Genomic DNA, 19,963 nt, shown 5'->3' with positions numbered 1-19,963 from the left:
TTTCTCATAAGGGTGAGTTTTACCTAAATAGGTTTTTAATGAGGCAGTCATTGCACAGCTCCTACTTAAATTAGTTTTAGTTTTAAAAGTTTGTGTTCTTTATTCTGCTGTGTTCTGATCTGTTTTTTATCTTTTGTGAACTTAGTCATTTTATATCTTTTTGAATTGCTGTGCTGAGTTCATTGAGGGGTTTTACCAGTTTAGTGCCTGGGCCGGCACGGGCACGCTGAGCCTGGAGTCGGCATAGCATGACACGGTACGCTCCAGGAATGATAGTGCCATGCCTGGGCCTGGAGTCGGGCACGGTGGCACGACACGGCACGGCACGATTTATCAGCCGTGCCTAGTGTGATGTGCCCAGGCGTGCCGTACCGGAGAGGGCTAGTGCCGTGTAGTGCAGTGCTGGCATGTTTGGAAAACTATAATTTAAAGGGACTTCAGCCGACCAGCGACCATGAAGACTACAACAAGAGACTGACGAGTGCGAGGCTGCGAGATGAATTCAGAGTTCAGACAGATCGCCGCCGCACCAAGAGGCCAAGACAAGTAAGCAGCAGCCATGGAGGGATCCGACCCTGCTGCGCCGCTCCGCACGCGCGTGTGCATCATCGGGAGCGGCCCGGCCGCGCACACGGCGGCCATCTACGCGGCACGCGCGGACCTCAAGCCCGTTCTCTTCGAGGGCTGGATGGCCAACGGCGTCGCGGCGGGCGGGCAGCTCGCCAGCTCACCACCACCGTCGTCGAGAACTTCCCGGGCTTCCCCGCGGGCATCATGGGTGGCGACCTGATGAAGCGCTGCCGCGACCAGTCCCAGCGCTTGGGCACCAGGATCCTCACCGAGACCGTCGCGGCCGTCGACTTGTCTGCCCGCCCCTTCCGCGTCGCCTCTGACAAGTCCACGACCGTCCTCGCCGACGCCGTCATCGTCGCCACGGGCGCCGTCGCGCGGAGGCTCCACTTCCCCGGGTCCGACGCGTACTGGAACCACGGCATCTCCGCCTGCGCCGTCTGCGACGGCCCGGCCCCTATCTTCCGTGACAGGCCCCTCGCCGTCGTGGGCGGCGGCGACTCCGCCATGGAGGAGTCCAGCTTCCTCACCAAGTACGGCTCCCGCGTCTACATCGTCCACCGCCGGAGCACCTTCCGCGCTTCCAAGATCATGCAGGACAGGGTGCTCAGGAACCCCAGGATCCTGGTCGTGTGGAACTCGGTGGTTGTCGAGGCCTTTGGCGGCGCAGACGGCGGCGGCAGCGGCGGCCGTCGGTTGGCTGGCGTCAAGGTCAAGAACCTGGTGAGTGGTGGGGTGAAGGACCTTCAGGTGGCTGGTCTCTTCATCGCCATCGGGGACACGCCGGCGACGTTGTTCCTGGGTGGGCAGCTCGAGCTGGATTCACCGGATGGATACGTGGTGACCAAACCGGGCTCCACCCACACCAGTGTGAAGGGGGTCTTCGCTGCTGGCGACGTGCAGGACAAGAAGTATCGCCAGGCCATTACTGCCGCTGGATCAGGTAATAAACACTCTAGTGCTCTATGATTCTTCTACGACTATTCATGTGTTGCAATTGCAAGTGATCAATATGTAAACATATCTATTAGAGGAACTTCACTGCTACGAAACGGATTAACACAGACGGCCAAAAAATATTTTGAGATGCGGGGGTGCATGCCGCCCACCTCTCTGTAATGGTTTGGCGCCGAGCTCGCTAGCAAGTTCACCACCAAAATGCTGCCCACCATGGACCTATCATGGACGCAACATTTCTCCTCCACTATGGCCTCCTCCGTCGATGATGATGCCCACTTCCGCAACGACGACATGTGTAAGTTTTGTGGAGGCCCCTCCTCACTTCGGATCTTGGTTGGCCGCATCAGATCTGCTGAGAGGCAGTGTGGGGGTATGGCCTCCCGTATCCTTAAGACAAGACATGGGCCGCACTATTAGAGGTGACCTGGCCCACAAGACCAAGACGTACAAGGCTCTGCTCGGTGTGTACCGCAAGCTATTGTATAATACCAAATAGGCTACTTTACTTGTAACCCTATCCCTCCAGACTATATAAGGAGAGGCAGAGGTCCCCTAGCGGACACGATCCATCCAGATCTATCTACTACATCTCAATACAATACACCAAAGACACAGGACGTAGGGTATTACGTCGATCAGACGGCCCGAACATGTATAAATCGTTGTCTCTGCGCCTTGTGTCACCATCCGGTTCCTGATTACGCGCAACCCCACCGACAAATCTACCATCGCGGTATAACCCTCGGTAGACTGCCAACGATATTCTGTCGACAGTTGGCGCGCCAGGTAGGGGTGTGCGCTTGATCCATGGCGAGCCAGATGGACCTCAAATCAATAGCGCGTTCTCGTCATCAATCTCGTGGAGATCCATGCCGGTTCACAACGACGATTCATCGCTGATTACATCAGCCCCCGCGACTGCAGATCCGATCTCGGAACCACCTCCGAGGTCGTCTTCACCAACAACTCACCGCTCGCCAGGTGCTCGCCGTCAACGCCGACCAGATAACGCCGTACGCCGCCGACCAGACGCTCCGTCCAAAGCTAAGTCACGTTTTAATATTTTTCTAAATATTCTCCAATCTCCGTATATCGTCATAATATTTCTCCGAACTGTTTTCTCCATATTTGCTCTCCAAACAATTTTCCGAACCCTCGAACAGTCATGTTGATGCTCGGACGCCTCCAGAGATAGCCCTATCTCTGGCTCCTCCCTACACGTGCACGTGCGTCTGCCCTCTGCGTTATGGGTGGTCGGCAGCGGCTCCTTAGCGACGCCTGTTCCTCCTACACGTGCACGGGCTCCGCGCTCAACGTTATGGTTAATGGGCTAGTTAGGGCTGGAGACTCAGCTACACACTAACTGTTCGGACGGTTTATATTAAATATAAATATATCTTCACGCCAACTGATCGCCGAACTGCATACGCTATTTCATCACCATTGCTGATTTTTCTCCGGAGTTCATTTATTTTTACATCATGTACTACCCGTTCTACATGTTTGTATTGCAGGATCATCGTCTAGGTGATCGGACCACCTGGTGCTCGGACTTCTCCACCGATCAACTGGTCGGACTGTTCGCCGGTCGTTTCTAGTCAATGCTCACTTCGCCGCTGACCAGTTGACCAGAATGTTCGTCGCTCGTGCTTCATGGCCAGCTACGTCGGCTACTCCTCGGCCCTCGGATTCTTTGTGCTCGAGGACTAAGTGGGCATACTTCACCACATGGACATCGTCAGCTATGTCAGTGCTCGGACCTCGCCGCCTACGCCGGGGACTCCTCGGTGCTCGCACCTCGCCGCCTACGCCGAGGACTCCTCGATGCTCAGACATCGCCAGTGCTCGGTCATCGCCAGCGACGTCGGGGACTCCTCGCCCCTCGGTGCTCGGTCATCGCCAACAACGCCGAGGACTCCTCGCTCCTCGGTGCTCGGTCATCGCAAGCGACGCCGGGGACTCCTCGCTCCTCGGTGCTCGGTCGTCGCTAGTGACGCCGGGGACTCCTCGCTCCTCGATGCTCGGACATCGCCAGCGACGCCAGGGACTCCGCGCTCCTCGGTGCTCGGTCATTGCCAGTGACGCCGGGGACTCCTCGCTCCTCGGTGCTCGGTCCTCGCCAGCGACGCTGGGGACTCCTCGCTCTTTGGTGCTCGGACATCGCCAGCTTCGTTGGGGACTTCTCGGTGCTCGGACATCGCCGCCTACGCCGGGGACTCCTCGGTGCTCGGTCATCGCCAGCGACGCCGGGGACTCCTTGCTCCTTGGTGCTCGGTCATCGCCAGCGACACCGGGGACTCCTCGCTCCTCGGTGCTTGGATATCACCAGCGACGCTGGGGACTCCTCCCTCCTTGGTGCTCGGACATCGCCAGCGATGCTGGGGACTCCTCGCTCCTCGGTGCTTGGACATCGCCAGCAACGCCGGGGACTCCTCGCTCCTCGGTGCTCGGTCATCACCAGCGATGCCGGGGACTCCTCGGTGCTCGGAACTTGCTACGTCTCATCGGTGTGCCATCAAGCTACTCCATGCTATTTGGATCAGGGTGCTGATCTTGGGCGGAGCGTCTAAGGTCTTGATACGCGCATGTCAGACGACGTCGGCAAGCTTTCTTTTTCTTTGACCCTACTACAAGATTCATTCTTCATCTTCCAGCAGGCTCGGGAACTAAGTGGGCACACTTCACCTTACGGTGAATGTGCTTGTTCTCATCTCAAAGCTACGCTCGGGGACTGGCTGCCTGCTCAGCTAGTTTTCTACTTTCTGACCCTAGCACCACGTGACAGCATCACCTACTGTCAGGCTCGGGGACTAGCTGTGGGGGTATGGCCCCCGGTATCCTCAAGACAAGACATGGCCCGCACCATCAGAGGTGGTCGGGCCCACAAGATCAAGGCGTGCACGGCTCTACTCGACGTGCACCGCAAGCTATTGTATAGTACCAAATAGGCTATTTTACTTGTAACCCTGTCCCTCCAGACTATATAAGGAGAGGCAGGGGTCCCCTAGCGAACATGATCCATCCAGATCTATCTACAACATCTCAATACAATACACTAAAGACATAGGACGTAGGGTATTACGTCGATCAGACGGCCCGAACCTATATAAATCGTTGTCTCTGTGCCTTGTGTCACCATCCGATTCCTGATTACGCGCACCCCCACCGACAAATCTACCATCGCGGGATACCCCTCAGTGGACTGCCAACGATATTCTGTCGACAGTTACACGCCAGGTAGGGGTGTGCGCTTGATCCATGGCGAGCCAGATGGACCTCAAATCAACAGCACGTTCTCGTCATCAATCTCGTGGAGATCCATGTCGGTCCACGACGATGATTCATCGCTGGTTACATCAGCCTCCGCGACTGCAGATCCGATCTCGAAACCACCTCCGAGGTCATCTTCACCAACAACTCACTGCTCGCTAGGTGCTCGTCGTCAACACTGACCAGATATCGTCGTACGCCTCCGACCAGACGCTCCATCCAAAGCTAAGTCACGCTTTAATATTTTTCTAAATATTCTCCAATCTCCGTATATCGCCATAATGTTTCTCCGAACTATTTTCTCCATATTTGCTCTCCAAACAATTTTCCGAACCCTCGAACAGTCATGTTGATGCTCGGACGCCTCCAGAGATAGCCCTATCTCTGGCTCCTCCCTACACGTGCACGAGCGTCTACCCTCTGTGTTATGGGTGGTCAGCAGCGGCTCCTTAGCGACGCCTATTCCTCCTACACGTGCACGGGCTCCACGCTCGACGTTATGATTAATGGGCTAGTTAGGGCTGGAGACTAAGTTACACACTAACTGTTCGGACGGTTTATATTAAATATAAATATATCTTCATGCCAACTGATCGCCGAACTGCATACGTCGTTTCATCACCATTGCTAATTTTTCTACATAGTTCATTTATTTTTACATCATGTACTGCCCGTTCTACATGTTTGTATTGCAGGATCATCATCCAAGTGATCGGATCACCTGGTGCTCGGACTTCTCCACCGATTAACTGGTTGGACTGTTTGCCGGTCGTTTCTAGTCAATGCTCACTTCGCCGCTTACCAGTTGACCAGAATGTTCGTCGCTCGTGCTTCATCACCAGCTATGTCGGTTACTCCTCGGCCCTCGGATTCTTCATGCTCGAGGACTAAGTGCGCACACTTCACCGCATGGACGTCGATAGCTACGTCGGTGCTCGGACCTCGCCGCCTACGCCGGGGACTCCTCGGTGCTCGCACCTCGCCGCCTACGCCGAGGACTCCTCGATGCTCGGACATCGTCACCTTCGCCAAGGACTCCCCGGTGCTCGGACATCGCTAGTGACGCCGGGGACTCCCCGCTCCTTGGTGCTCGGTCATCGCCAGCGACGCCGGGGACTCCTTGCCCCTCGGTGCTCGGTCATTGCCAACGACACCGGGGACTCCTCGCTCCTCGGTGCTCGGTAATCGCCAGCGACGTCGGGGACTCCTCGCTCCTCAGTGCTCGGTCATCGCTAGTGATGCCAGGGACTCCTCGCTCCTCGGTGCTCGGACATCGCCAGCGACGCCGGGGACTTCCCGCTCCTCAGTGCTCGGTCATCGCCAGCGACACCGGGGACTCCTCGCTCCTCGGTGCTCGGTCATCGCCAGCGACGCCGGGGACTCCTCGCTCCTCGGTGCTCGGACATCGCCAGCTTCATCGGGGACTTCTCGGTGCTCGGACATCGCCGCCTACGCCAGGGACTCCTCGGTGCTCGATCATTGCCAGCGACGCTGGGGACTCCTCGCTCCTTGGTGCTCGGTCATCGCCAGCGACGCCGGGGACTTCTCGCTCATCGGTGCTCGGATATCACCAGCGACGCTGGGGACTCCTCCCTCCTCGGTGCTCGGACATCACTAGTGACGTCGGGGACTCCTCGCTCCTCGGTGCTTGGACATCTCCAGCAACGCTAGGGACTCCTCGCTCCTCGGTGCTCGGTCATCGCCAGCGACGCCGGGGACTCCTCGGTGCTTAGATCTTGCTACGTCTCATCGGTGTGCCATCAAGTTGCTCCATGCTATTCGGATCAGGGTGCTGATCTTGGGCGGCGCATCTAAGGTCTTGATACGTGCATGTCAAACGACGTCGGCAAGCTTTCTTTTTCTTTGACCCTACTACAAGATTCATTCTTCATCTTCCAGCAGGCTCGGGAACTAAGTGGGCACACTTCACCTTGCGGTGAATGTGCTTGTTCTCATCTCGAGGCTACGCCCGGGGACTGGCTGCCTGCCCGGCTGGTTTTCTACTTTCTGACCCTGGCACCACGTGACTGCATCACCTACTGTTAGGCTTGGGGACGAGCTGTGGGGTTATGGCCCCCGGTATCCTCAAGACAATACATGGCCTGCACCATCAGAGGTGGCCTGGCCCACAAGATCAAGGCGTGCATGGCTCTGCTCGACGTGCACCGCAAGCTATTGTATAGTACCAAATAGGCTACTTTACTTGTAACCATGTCCCTCCAGACTATAAGGAGAGGCAGGGGTCCCCTAGCAGACACGATCCATCCAGATCTATCTCCTACATCTCAATACAATACACCAAAGACACAGGACGTATGGTATTACGTCGATCAGACGGCCTGAACCTGTCTAAATCGCTGTCTCTGCGCCTTGTGTCACCATCCGGTTCCTGATTACGTGCACCCCCACCGACAAATCTACCATCGCGGGATACCCCTCGGTGGACTACCGACGATATTCTATCGACAGGCAGGGAGGGTGAAGAGATCGAGAGAGAGAAGTAAAGAGGATGAGGGCCCAGTCCGAGACCACTGCCGGTGAGCCCCTCCTAGATCCACCATATGAAAGTCACTTATGAGCTAGGCAATCCCCCTACCACCAAAAAATCTAAGCATGTCACGCGCGAATTAGGATGCCAGCCTCCACATCAGATCTACAAGTGAGAGATAGGGATGAGCAAGAGTTGAGGGAGAGAGAGAGAGAGGGAGGGCAATCTCACCAGATCGGGGGCATCCCTCCGCAGGGCTCGACTATGTTCTTCGTGTAGTGGTGGGTGGGTGACAATAGGGGGTGCACTACCGGACTCCCGGCCTTTGCTGAGAGCCCGAAGCTCTCGGCAAAGACGAGTTGACGCTCGGCAAACTATTTGCTGAGAGCAGCTCTCGGCAAAGAGCCGTCGGCAAAACATCTACCGGCAAAGTATTCTTTGTCGAGAGCACCTCTCGGCAAAATATTTACCGAGAGTAATGTCAAGGCTCTCGGTAAACTATAGCTCTCGGCAAACTGGTGCGCCCCAGTAACGACTTACCAACCGCTAACGGTGTGACAGCGTCTTTGCCGAGAGCGACCGTCGGCAAAGAACTTCTTTGCCGAGAGCGACCGTCGACAAAGAATTGTTAAAAAAAAAGATCTACGACCGAGGTGGTTTAAAAAAAATAGGTTTGCCGAGAGCCGACCACCAGGCTCTCGGCAAAGAGGCATATTTGCCGAGAGCCAGGCTCTCGGCAAAGAGTCCAGAGAGCATTTTTTTATTTTTGTTTATATTTCCAGCTTCAACAACACATATTTCACAAATATAACACATCATCCACATCACATATATCACAAATATGTCATCCACATCACATATATCACAAATATGTCATTCACATCACATATATCACAAATATGTCATCCACATCACATATATCACAAATATGTCATCCACATCACATGTCTCACATTATAATCCATCTAAACATCTCAAATCCAACAACACATGTCCATCTCAAAGTGCTAAGTTCATCTCACACAAGTTCATGTCACAAAGTGCTAATACATGATGAAGAACAACAGGCTCACCCCCAAGGCTCCCACCCTCCCGACGACGGCCGCTGCTGTGGCGGAAGGTGTGGATACGGCTGGTACCCTGACCCTCCCGATGACTGCTGATGCGGCGGGAGTTGTGGACACGGTTGGTGCCATGACCCTCCCGACGGCGGCTGCTCAGGCACATCATTCGAACCCGCCAATTGATTCTGCACAAAGGAGAAGAAAAATTAGTAATTATAGTAATACTAAGGCATGCAATTGTAATCTAAACGTAGACAAGTTAAAATTTGCAGAACTAGGTATAAAATTATAATCTAAGCCTAGACACATCAAAATTTTGGCAGCACCTCCCCTGTACGGTGGGGTTTCCAAAACCTGCAAGAAAACAAACGGCACGATGGCCGCCCACCACATATCAACGGCACGATGGCTGGCACACATATATATCAACGGCACGAAGGCCTCCCATCACATATCAACGGCACAATGGCCGACATGCACAGTAAAGAGCTTTTGTTAGAGAAGATGAACTCACGTATGAGTAAGGTGGGTATGGGTAAGGCAGTGGAGGAGCGAACAGCTCTAGTGGCGCTGGACGACCCATCGTGATGCCAAGACTTGCCACGTACTGAGCCAAGGCGTCAAACCTCGCCCGCTCGGCCTCCCACCTCTGTCGCTCGGCCTCCCGCTCCCTCTGTCGCTCTTCCTCCACCCTAGCCTTATGCTCCTCGAGCGCATGCACCTGGGCCTATAATTTTTCACCGCATTGTTACAAGCAATTTCGAGGAATGTAAAACCAATGATCGACGAATAAAACAGAAATAACCTGTAGTGCTGCCACACGATGCGTCGAAGTGTCCTGCCTTAGGCGTATGGGCACGCTACCGCTCGTGCTGCTTGTCCGGACCTGTGAGAGAGTGGGAGTGGTGTGCGGGTCGAGCGTGCTATTGCCGATGAGGTACCGCCCATGCTTCTTGCCTCCTCCCACCCTCATGATGATGTCGCCGTCAATGTCCACGGTGTGCGGATCCCAGTCTGCCCCATGGACTCCCCTTGCCGCCTCGGTGTACTGACTGATGCGCTCAGGGATGCTCTCATTGGTGAACGACTCGGCTGGGTCATCCAGGTTCCAGTTGATGTTGTCTGTCGCCTTGCCCTTATGGGGCCAGAACCCATGACTTGAGCTCTCCGTATGGCTGGTTTTGATGTGCAGCCAACTGCAAGAAAAACAACAAGACGATTATAAATCATGCAGGAATAAACGTTTGAAAGAATAAATGAAGCTACACCAAGTCACGTACCCATCTAGCCCCGAATTCGTGGATGTTAAGGTTGCCCTGGTGGTGTGATACACCTGGCATCAGCAAACGTTGTTCCTGGAGGATGGTGTGGCTATCCGCCCAATTGCCACTCACCCACCTATTGACCATCATCTGCCAGGCCCGCGTTTTATTAGCGCACCAGCCAGGAGGCACCTGTACGACATCAAATACATTGACAGATATAAGAACAATTCAAGCCTACCCAATCTCAGAAGAAATCAATATTGATGTTGTATATTTACCTTCAGGTACTGCTCTTTGGTCAGATGCATTAATCTTGCATCTTCTTTCTTTACCTTCCAAAGCTCGTAGACGGCACAGTAATCAATGATGGCCTGGAGCCACGCCTCGTAATGCACGTCTGAGATGCGACCTCTAAAAGATTTGGCCAACGCCTTGGCCACCCTCGCCTTGTAGCCCTCGGCGCATTTGAAGAAGTCCTGCATATAGAAAAGATGTATCAATACACTGGTTCAAGAAACTCTAGCGAATGCAATGTATTGAGCAAAGTAGTGGGAGGAAGACTTACCCAAAACTCGCACATAACCCGCTCTGCCACGCTTTCGTACGTGCAGCCCGTCTCGTCCTCCACATCAGGGGCGGCGACGTAGTGCTCGTACGTGTAGGCCGGCTCCAGAGCTTCGGCGTAGCGAACCAAGCCTGGGAAGTGTTCCCTGCAAAGAAGACCCAGGATGCCATTGGGCAACCTTTTGTGAGCACCTAGGTCCACAACCTTCCAAGACCTGCGTAAGTGATTAAGAAAAACTGTTAGTTTCCATTGTGATTCTATCATATGTAGGAGCGAAAAAATGTAAAAGTTACGTACTTTTGCCCAACGGGTCGAATGACCGGGCGTAGAGCCTCAGGTATCGGCCGCTCAGGTAGGCTCGCCGGACCTCGTTGGTAGACACCCGAGGTTCCGGTGGAACTGGAACCTCCTACCTCGGCCTCCTGCTCATCCTCCCGCTCCTCCTGCTCATCCAGCTGGTCGGCCTCCTGCTCGGCCTGCAGCTCGTCCTCTCCCTGCTGAGCCTGCTCGTCCACCTGCTCTTCCTCCCGCTCCTCCTCGGGCTCTGGTGGTGCTGCTGCTGCAGGCTGAGGCGCTGGCGCCCTAGGCCTCCTCCTGGCCACCCTCCTCCTCCTCCCCTGAGGTGGTGCCGACCCCCCAGCTTCACCTGAGGGCCCTGGTGTATTGCCCCCCGTGTCGTAAAGCGACCTGACCGCCCGCAAAGCTCTACGGCCCGCCATCTTTGCACAATCACCTACAAGACATAAACAATAAGATCGGATTAGATGGATCATAAACAAGACATTATTATAAAGAGATGCAAAATAAATAAAGCATAATTAAAAAATAACATAATATTACATGTATTAGAAATAATCATCCTCATCGGGATTAGCTGGATCATAGCTCTCATCATCACTATCAGCCATGTCAAAATGTTCAACACTTTCCAAAGGAGCAACTATGTCATCATTGCCATTGCCAATATGTAATCCTTCAAGTAACGCCAAGTCCTTCGCATTTTCCACCTCATCCCCCTCGTCCACATCAACATCCATTTCATTGTCTACTTCCATTTCCATAGCTCCGGTTAAGTCAATCTCAAAAGTCCCTTGTAGACCCTCTTCTTGATAGAACTCTCCATCATATGTGTTTGGGTCGAAGTTGTAGTCTTCGGCGTTTGGGGAAGGTGCTTTACCGTGCGGCGATACCTTGTGCACAATATCCCAACCCTGAAGACAAGGGTCCCTTTGGCACGAGTAGGGGAGATAATAAACTTGTGTGGCCTGTTGAGCCACAATATAGACATCCTTTCCACCATAGACGGAATCATGTCGAATTTCTACTAGCCCAAGGGAAGGACTTCGTCTCGTTTCTTGAGGATCAAACCAATGGCATTTGAATACAACCGGGTTAAGAGGTTTGCGACCACGAAACCTAAGTTCGTATATTTCTTCAATTCTTCCATAATACTTGGCCCCATCAAGGCCGCCAGTAAAAACTCCGGAATTCATGGTTCTTCGATTGGGCCGGCTCTGGTCGTGTCTTGTTGTGTGAAATCGGTATCCATTCACATCATAACTAGAAAATGACTTGACCCTATGTTCAAAGCCATTGGCAACCTGTCTCAACTCTGGATTCATAGTCAAATCGGTTTGGCTCTGCAAGGTCAAGGAGGATAGATCGTTAAATTGGAATGTACAAGCAACTGGGAATATCAATCGGCGAACGAGCCAAATTGCATAGTACCTTTTGTTTGAACCAAGAAATAAAATCAGAGATTCCATTTCCCGCACCCTGATGAAGAATGGTGTCACATTCTTGCGGGGTAGGTTCCCTTGATAGATGCCAGTTCTCATTAATAAACTCCCTGTAACAACGAGAAACAAGGAGGTTGGATGCAGAATGTTGACGGCATATTTAATTAACAAGTTCGTGCAAGAAGCCACTTACTGCATGTACGGCTCCATTTCGGTAAGATTGGTGAACACATATATAATGATTGTGAGCCACTCTTCGTTTTTCAACAACAATGAGGTCGCATCACTCGCACTTCCAAGTTGCCCTTGGAAAAGGCTGAGTTTTGATTCATTTTCACCAGCATTGTAACGAGTGGGTCGATTATGCACGCTAGGAAGCTTGTCACCATAGTATGCTTGTGTGAAGTTAGTAACCTCCTCTAGAACGAATGCCTCCACCATGGAAGCCTTGATTTTGCATTTGTTTCTGCATTTCTTCCGAAGAACCTTTAGACATCTCTCGATTGGATAGCACCAACGGGCCTACACGGGCCCCCCCATTCGTGCCTCATATGGGAGGTGCAGAATCAAATGCTGCATCGGGTTGAAGAAGCCGGGTGGAAAGATCATCTCCAACTTACAGAGCAACACAGGTGCTATTTTTTCCAATTCTGCAACCACGCTACGAGATAACTCCTTGGCACAAAGCTGGCGGAAGAAATAGCTCAACTCGGCTAGCGTCTTCCACACATGCTCAGGGACATAGCCTCGGAGCATCACCGGAAGAAGACACTCAATCCATATGTGATAGTCATGACTCTTCAGGCCGTTGATTCGCAAGGTAGATAAGTTCACTCCTCTCCTTAGATTCGTTGCATACCCATCAGGGAACATTAATGTTTTGAACCATTCTAATACTTCTCTCTTTTGTTCCGGTTTCAATCTGTAATCGGCCTTAGGCCTTGTCCATTTCTTGCCGCTTCTAGGAGGTTGCATGTGTTGCTTTGGTCTATCACATATCGTTGCCAGGTCCAGTCTCGCCTTTACATTGTCCTTCATCTTATCCTTAATGTCCATGATTGTTGCCCAAAGCGCCTCAGCAACATTCTTCTCGGTGTGCATTACATCAATGTTGTGTGGAAGAAGAAGGTCGTTATAATAGGGGAGCATCATCAAGGGCGACTTATGGGTCCACATATGCTCCTCACCATATCCCACGAACCTACCATCTTTTTCATTGATCCGGAGAGCATCTATCTGATCATGAACCTCAGCACCGGTCATCATCTGTGGTGCGGGGTCTGTAACCATGACACCTTTAGTAAAGTTCTTGATGTCTCGTCTGAATGGATGCTCAGCAGGGAGGAATTGTCGATGTTTGTCGAACATAGAATATTTGCCGCCCTTCTGCAGCCAATTGAACTGCAGAGCTGCCTTGCACAAGGGGCATGGAAACTTCCCGTGAACACACCAAGCGCTGAATATCCCATATGCTAGGAAGTCATGCATGGAGTATTGATACCAAACATGCATGTTGAAGTTTGTCTTTGTAGCTCGATCGTATGTCCATACACCATGGTCCCAATCATGACCAGTTCATCAAACAAAGGCTCCATGAACACACCCATGTTATTCCCAGGGTGTTCTGGAATTATCAACGACAAGAACACATTCTGTCGTTGGAAGGAGACGCCTGGGGGGAGATTGAGAGGGATAACAAACATGGGCCAACAAGTGTATGGGACAGCCATCATTCCATAAGGATTGAACCCATCTGTTGCCAGTGCAACACGCACATTACGTGCCTCCCCACTTTTGTTACGATGAATGTTATCAAAGTGATGCCATGCTTCACCATCGGCTAGATGTACCATCTTCTCAGGACTGTATCTTTTTCCATTTTTGTGCCATATCATCTGTTTCGCGGACTCCTCTGTCATGAATAGCCGTTGGATCCTCGGTATGAATGGAAGGTACCGTAGGATTTTCACGAGGTACGGACTCTGCCTCTTCTCACCATCACCAGAGTCTACCTTCAGATACCTAGAGGATTTACACTTTGGACAGTACTTTGCATCCGCATGTGCTTTTCTAAAGAGGACGCAGCCCTTCGGACAAGCATGTATCTGCTCATACGGCATCTTAAGTGCACGAAGGACCTTCTGCGATTCGTACATGTTCTGTGGCAGAAGGTGACCGGCCGGAAGGATGGAGCCAATAACTGTCAACATTTCATCAAAGTTCTCTCGACTGAGGTTGAACTGGGACTTTAAGGCCATTAAGCGTGAAATGCCATCAAGCTTTGAAATCTGTGTGTGGCCATGAAGGGGTTTCCCTGCCGCAGACAACATGTTGTAATACGCCTTTGCGCTTGCCTCTGGCTCCTCCTCCTGCTGCCTACGTCCGTCAGCGAAGTGTGCTTCGTGAAAGTCATCTAACCAAGCTGCTACCCCAGCATCAGCATTGTAATCCTCGACACGTGGTCTCACCACCTCCTCTCTCACACGATCGGCTTCACCGTGGTGAGTCCACTGGGTATAGTTTTTCGTAAATCCATGCCTAGCCAGATGTGAAGTCATCACCTCCTTTGTCTGCCTCTTTCTGTTCTTACAGTTGATGCAGGGACAAAAAATGGCATGCGCTCCGGGAGCCTGGTCAAATACTTGCTTGATGAAAGCCTCGGTCTTGTCGACCCATTCTCTGGTAATCTCACGGGCGCTCCGGCGGCCCGAGTACATCCACTCACGGTCATCCATCCTCTAACATATATATCACCAAGTAATAAATATAACCATGGACTTGCATCTACACGTTGTTCCTACCATCTAATAGGTAAGGATAGGTCCTAATCCCACCCGAGGATGCGTAGATGGTGTTAGTTCCCATGGTCTGGTCCTATCCGAAATAGAATTTCGGCAGCACCTCCCCGCTGTTCTCTAAATACACGTCCCGACAGGGAGATTGTGTATCCGAAGAACAACATGAAGGTACTGTCGAAACTCTGTCTCGGATCGGAGCAGACCATGGAAACTAACACCATCTGCGCATCCTCGGGCTGTCCAAAAAACGTGGACAATTCGAAACAGATATGGTTATTGATATGCAAAGATCTGCATATTTCTAACCGTTTCTCTTTCGAATGGGAGACACCTAACTGGGTTACGTGGAGATACATGACCAGGACAAAGAAAGAGTGGTTATACCTTAGGTGGCGGTGAAGTCAGGCTAGCGGGGCCGTGGCGGGTCGGTGCAGTGGCGAGGCGACGCGGTGCAGGCAGACCTAGGGACACCGGGGTACTCCGACTCGGCTCCTGCAAAAAGAAAGAAAGAAGCAAAATAACGTCAACTCAAAAATTCGGCAGCATCTCCCCTGAACGGTGAGGTTTCCAAACCTGAAAGAAAACCACGGCACGATGGCCGACAACCACATATATATCAAGGAACCACATGCAGCTTAATTATCAACTACTACTACTCTAACTACTACAACTACTACTATCAAGCTGATAAGAAACTTATCTTTCCCATCTCATTCAGTTCCATCATTTTTTCGTTCTCAGCATTCAGAAACACTATCAAGCTTAGAAAATTGTATGACTTCGACCAGAAAGCTTACACAATTTCCACTGCCATATCTGGTGGCACAAAGGGAATTGGCAAAAATGTTTGTGCATCATTTCAATCAAGTTCGCTTCTCGTGGAACAGTACATGTTTGAATTCACAAGCAATACATTCCCTGTTAATCCTATTTTGCCTTCTCATCATTTCAACCAGCAAATAATTTTCAGACACTTTGCTTGTCTATAGCAAACAATGTGACAAATGGATTTAGGATGCACAGTAATTTAGTAAATGCAGGAATTCTCCTTTTAAGAAATACAAATTCGGATATTTCTATTTTTAACATTATAATCCAGTTAGCCTCTTTTTGCTCACGGAGATAACTTAGTTTATTTGACAAGAAAACAAAGTACTACTACATGATACATTGCAACTGTGCACGAGGAAGAAGTTTTAATTAAATTCTTTAGATGTTTCATCACAGGTGCCAGCTCAGTAGCTGTTTCATCATTCCATAACAATCACCAGCCCATAGCAGCCAAGAATCATCAGTACGGAAGAAAAAGAAACTACTAGTAACTCTCGCCTGAGCTTAAACATATGAGAAACTGTCATCTGAGTTTAAACATCTGAGATAAACAAAATGTCTGAGCTTAAAACCACACTACATTACTGTCAAGCAAACGACATGCATCAAAAGATCTTACCCTCACAGTTACCTCTAATAATAATGATAGTTATTTAAATTTAATTGCATTTTATATACATAGCATACGACATTCAAATCAAAGCAGATCAATGGATGCAGAACCGCATGCTGAAATGAAATTAGATTCGATCCGAATACAAATTCACAAAGCATAAAGGGAAGAGAAAGGGGTGGGCATACCTGTTGGGTGGCCGACAAAGACCTGACGAAGGGTACGATGAAGACGCGAGCGCCTGGCGTGCGGCGGCGGCGGCGGCAACCTTGACTCCTGGCGTGACGGAGGCACGGAGCAGGATGGGGCGGGCTGGCTCGGGCGGAGCGGCGGCGGCAGCGCGCGCGGCTGGGCGTGGCGGGCTACGGCGGCGGCGGCGGCGCGCGCGGCTGGGCGTGGCGGGCTGCGGCGGTGGCGGCAGCGCGCGCGGCTGGGCGTGGCGGGCTGCGGCGGCGGCGGGGCTGCGGCCGAAACGGTTCACGCGGCTTGCGGGGCTGCGCCGAAACGTTTAAGTGGTGAAGCCACTTTGCCGAGAGCCAGATCTGAGAGGCTCTCGGCAAACCTTCCCCCTTTGCCGAGAGCCCCCAGATCCGGCTCTCGGTAAAGTTATTTTTTTTCAAATTCAGTTCGAATTTTTTAACTAGCAAACTGCACAAAAAATATAAAAAAAATAAAAATTATTATTTGCGGAGAGTAGCTCTCGGCAAACCTCTTCGCCGAGAGCCAGCTCTCGGCAAAAAATTGATCCAGGCCAGGTAAAAAAAAAGAAATCTGCGCCGAGAGCGGGACTAGTTGCTCTCGGCAAAGAGTCTTTGCCGAGAGCAATCCCCTAAAGCTCTCGGCAAATCAAATCCAAAAAAAATTAATAAACAACAAACGGCTCCGGAAAAATACGAATTTTTGCCGTGTTACAACTTATGCTCTCTAATGGCTATACAAAAAGTTTGGAACTCCAAAACTAATTCGACCGTGACATTGTTTGAAAATCCTAATGACTCCTTCTCAACTTTATGAAACTTATTCGGAGATGTCTCAGATTATAAGAATCATACGCAACCACTTGTGCGAAACATTTTCAATTTTTTACCACAGCCTCCAAGTGTGATACCATGACTTCATTGCAAATATCACAATTTTCCGACTTCGTTTCCTTTTTTAAGAATTTTTAAATCGTTGGGCGACATATGTTCGTGGTCTTTGATTCGTAAAATAAAAGGTGAAAAAAACGTCAACAAGATGTTATTTGCCCTCAATAATGCATAAATAGCATGAATATCATTTTCTACTTAATTTTTTCCCGTGTTTAAATCAATCGCTGTTCAAATTTTAATCGATTAAAAAAAACTCATAGAAATGCAATTAATTAATTATATATAGCAAATAATTACAAAAATACACAAAATTTTAATATTGAGTACAACCTGTAGTATGTCTGTAGAGAAAAAAGTTTGGAGCATATGAAAGAAAAAATTATTTAATTGGAGAGAGTTAGGAGAAGAGAAACACATACACATGAAATATAGAAACCACATTTGCCGAGAGCCTCGGCAAATTTTTGCCGAGAGCAGCTCTCGGCAAAGAGGTTTGCCGAGAGTAGTAACGGAGGGGCTCTCGGCAAAGCGGTGACGCCGTCAGGGCAGGTTACGGCTATGGGCCCGCGGCAATGTTTTGCCGAGAGCCTTATTTTGCCGAGAGCGCGGCCTACGGCAAATGACCGTTTTGCCGACGGGCATTTTTTGCCGAGCGCGGCTCTCGGCAAAACGGCCCACTTCGCCGAGAGCTGTTCCTTGCCGAGATGCAGGCCCACGGTGATCCTGTCACTTGCCGACAGCCGATGTTTGCCGAGAGCCGCTCTCGGCAAACGTTTTATTTGCCGAGAGCCCGCGTTTTTGCTCTCGGTAAAAATATAGGATCTCGGCAAAGGACGTTTTCCCGGTAGTGGTGCGTCCGAGGCAGCCATGGTGTGCTTGGAGTGGAGTAGGGGAGAGGAAGAGGCGGCCCACTGGCATACGCATGCCACGCTGCCGTGGGGAAGAGAGTTGGGTAGGTAAGAGACGTGGAGTGGGTGAGGAGGGGATAGGTGAGGTGTGGACAACTGAGGAGTGGGGTGGCTAGAGGATTGGGATGGGAATTAAGGTATTTGGAGCACACAGTTCTTTTATAATTGTGAAATCAATTTCACTGTGGGCTCGTATCATGAACGAAGCATTGGTGAAAATGATATTCAATGCTAGTTTGTATCATGAAACGGCAGTGTTATATTTTTAGAAGCGTTTTTTAATGAGCCATTGATGAAAATGTTTTCTGTAGTAGTGATTGTCAATATTGCAGCGATGTCCCTATGAAAAGACTATAGCAAAGCTACAGGTGTGCTATAACAAAGCTATAGCTAGACTATATAGTAGGTTATTTAGAACCACGGTAATAAGATTTAGAGCTTTACTAAACAATAGCAAGTAGAGTTCTAATTGTAGCTTTAAAAAACCATTTATCTAGAAAATGCTTCAGTCAAGATATACTGGATCATTTGAAATATTTTAACAAATGTATTGAAATTATGGTAAATTCTACTTGGCAAAGTAAATTCTCATGAACTGCATAAATGGTGATTGTGCCTACTTCATACTTGTTTAGAAAGAGTTAACAATTACCTGTGTTTATCATGAAAATCTGCATACAAGATGCATCTGCTTTCAACAATCTCTTTTTGCAATATTAGTAATGTACAAGTCAGAATGGTGGTTGGTCTCATTGTCTCTTTATAAGATCAATCAATCTAGGAAACTGGCATGTGGTGGTTTCATCAGCATAGCATATATATACTTGTGGATGCACGTGACCAATATGTAATTATATCTATTATTTACTTGTGGATGTTGCAGGGTGCATGGCTGCTTTGGATGCTGAGCACTATCTGCAGGAGGTCGGGGTCGGTGCACAGGAGGGCAAGTGTGATGATCGAGTGTCTGATTGACTAGATCAGTTGACGGTGCCGTAATATAATAGGAGCCGCAGTCTTATGAGCGGTATGCCATGGGTTGTCATGATTGAAAATAAAACCTGAATAATCACGCTGCTTAGTAGCACGCTATATATTCTTCTCATTATGATCCAGAACTCTAAACTTACAGTGATGTACTGCAAACCGTTTCGTGTTTACCGGCTATGAACTTATCGTTTTACATATCTTTATTGTCAATATGGTCGCTATGTTATTCGTGTTGCTACGCTGAGCTCATATCCATCAAATGTCTAGCAGCCTTTCAGCTTCCGCTCAGTTTCATTCTCTCTTTCTTTTCAGGGGAGTTACCGTCTGTTACATGCTTATACATATTCAGTCATTCGGACATTCCGTCAAGCAGCCTGAAGACACACACTGGCCAACCGGCCTTCGGTTAGCCCACGATCTCCATCACGTATGGACAATCAATTTCTGCCTGCCGCGCAAGGCCCAGCTCCGTGTGCGTGCTAACATAAGGCCTAGATTAGGCAGATCCACAATTCCTACTCTCACTAGCCGCATGAATATCTGTTTGATGGGGGGCTATTCAGGCTAGTGGGCTGCAACTTTCTCTTGTATGATTGGCCGTACACTACCACTCTACTTACAACTTGGTTGCGTACTAGACTATGCAGGCCTTGGATTTAAATTCTCGTGTTCATATTTTATAATTTTATCAAATTTAACTAAAATTAATTTATTCGAGATGATTCAATACAATAGAGAGCTACTTCGTGCCAATTAGAACCGCTAGATCAACATATGAGCCCCACATCAAAGTTGGACCCTAGAACTAAAC

The 19,963-nt window shown here is 50.2% G+C and overlaps 1 pseudogene; it reads left to right on the top strand.

Moving 5' to 3' along the window:
- Positions 1-559: 559 nt before the first annotated feature.
- LOC136488488 (thioredoxin reductase NTRB-like) lies at positions 560-19,137 on the top strand (annotated as a pseudogene).
- The last annotated feature ends 826 nt before the right edge of the window (positions 19,138-19,963 follow it).

Source organism: Miscanthus floridulus, chromosome 10, assembly GCF_019320115.1.
Source record: "Miscanthus floridulus cultivar M001 chromosome 10, ASM1932011v1, whole genome shotgun sequence".
Lineage (NCBI taxonomy): Eukaryota > Viridiplantae > Streptophyta > Magnoliopsida > Poales > Poaceae > Miscanthus > Miscanthus floridulus.
Note: the sequence above shows the minus strand (reverse complement) of the source record. Positions and strands in the feature narration are given on the sequence as shown.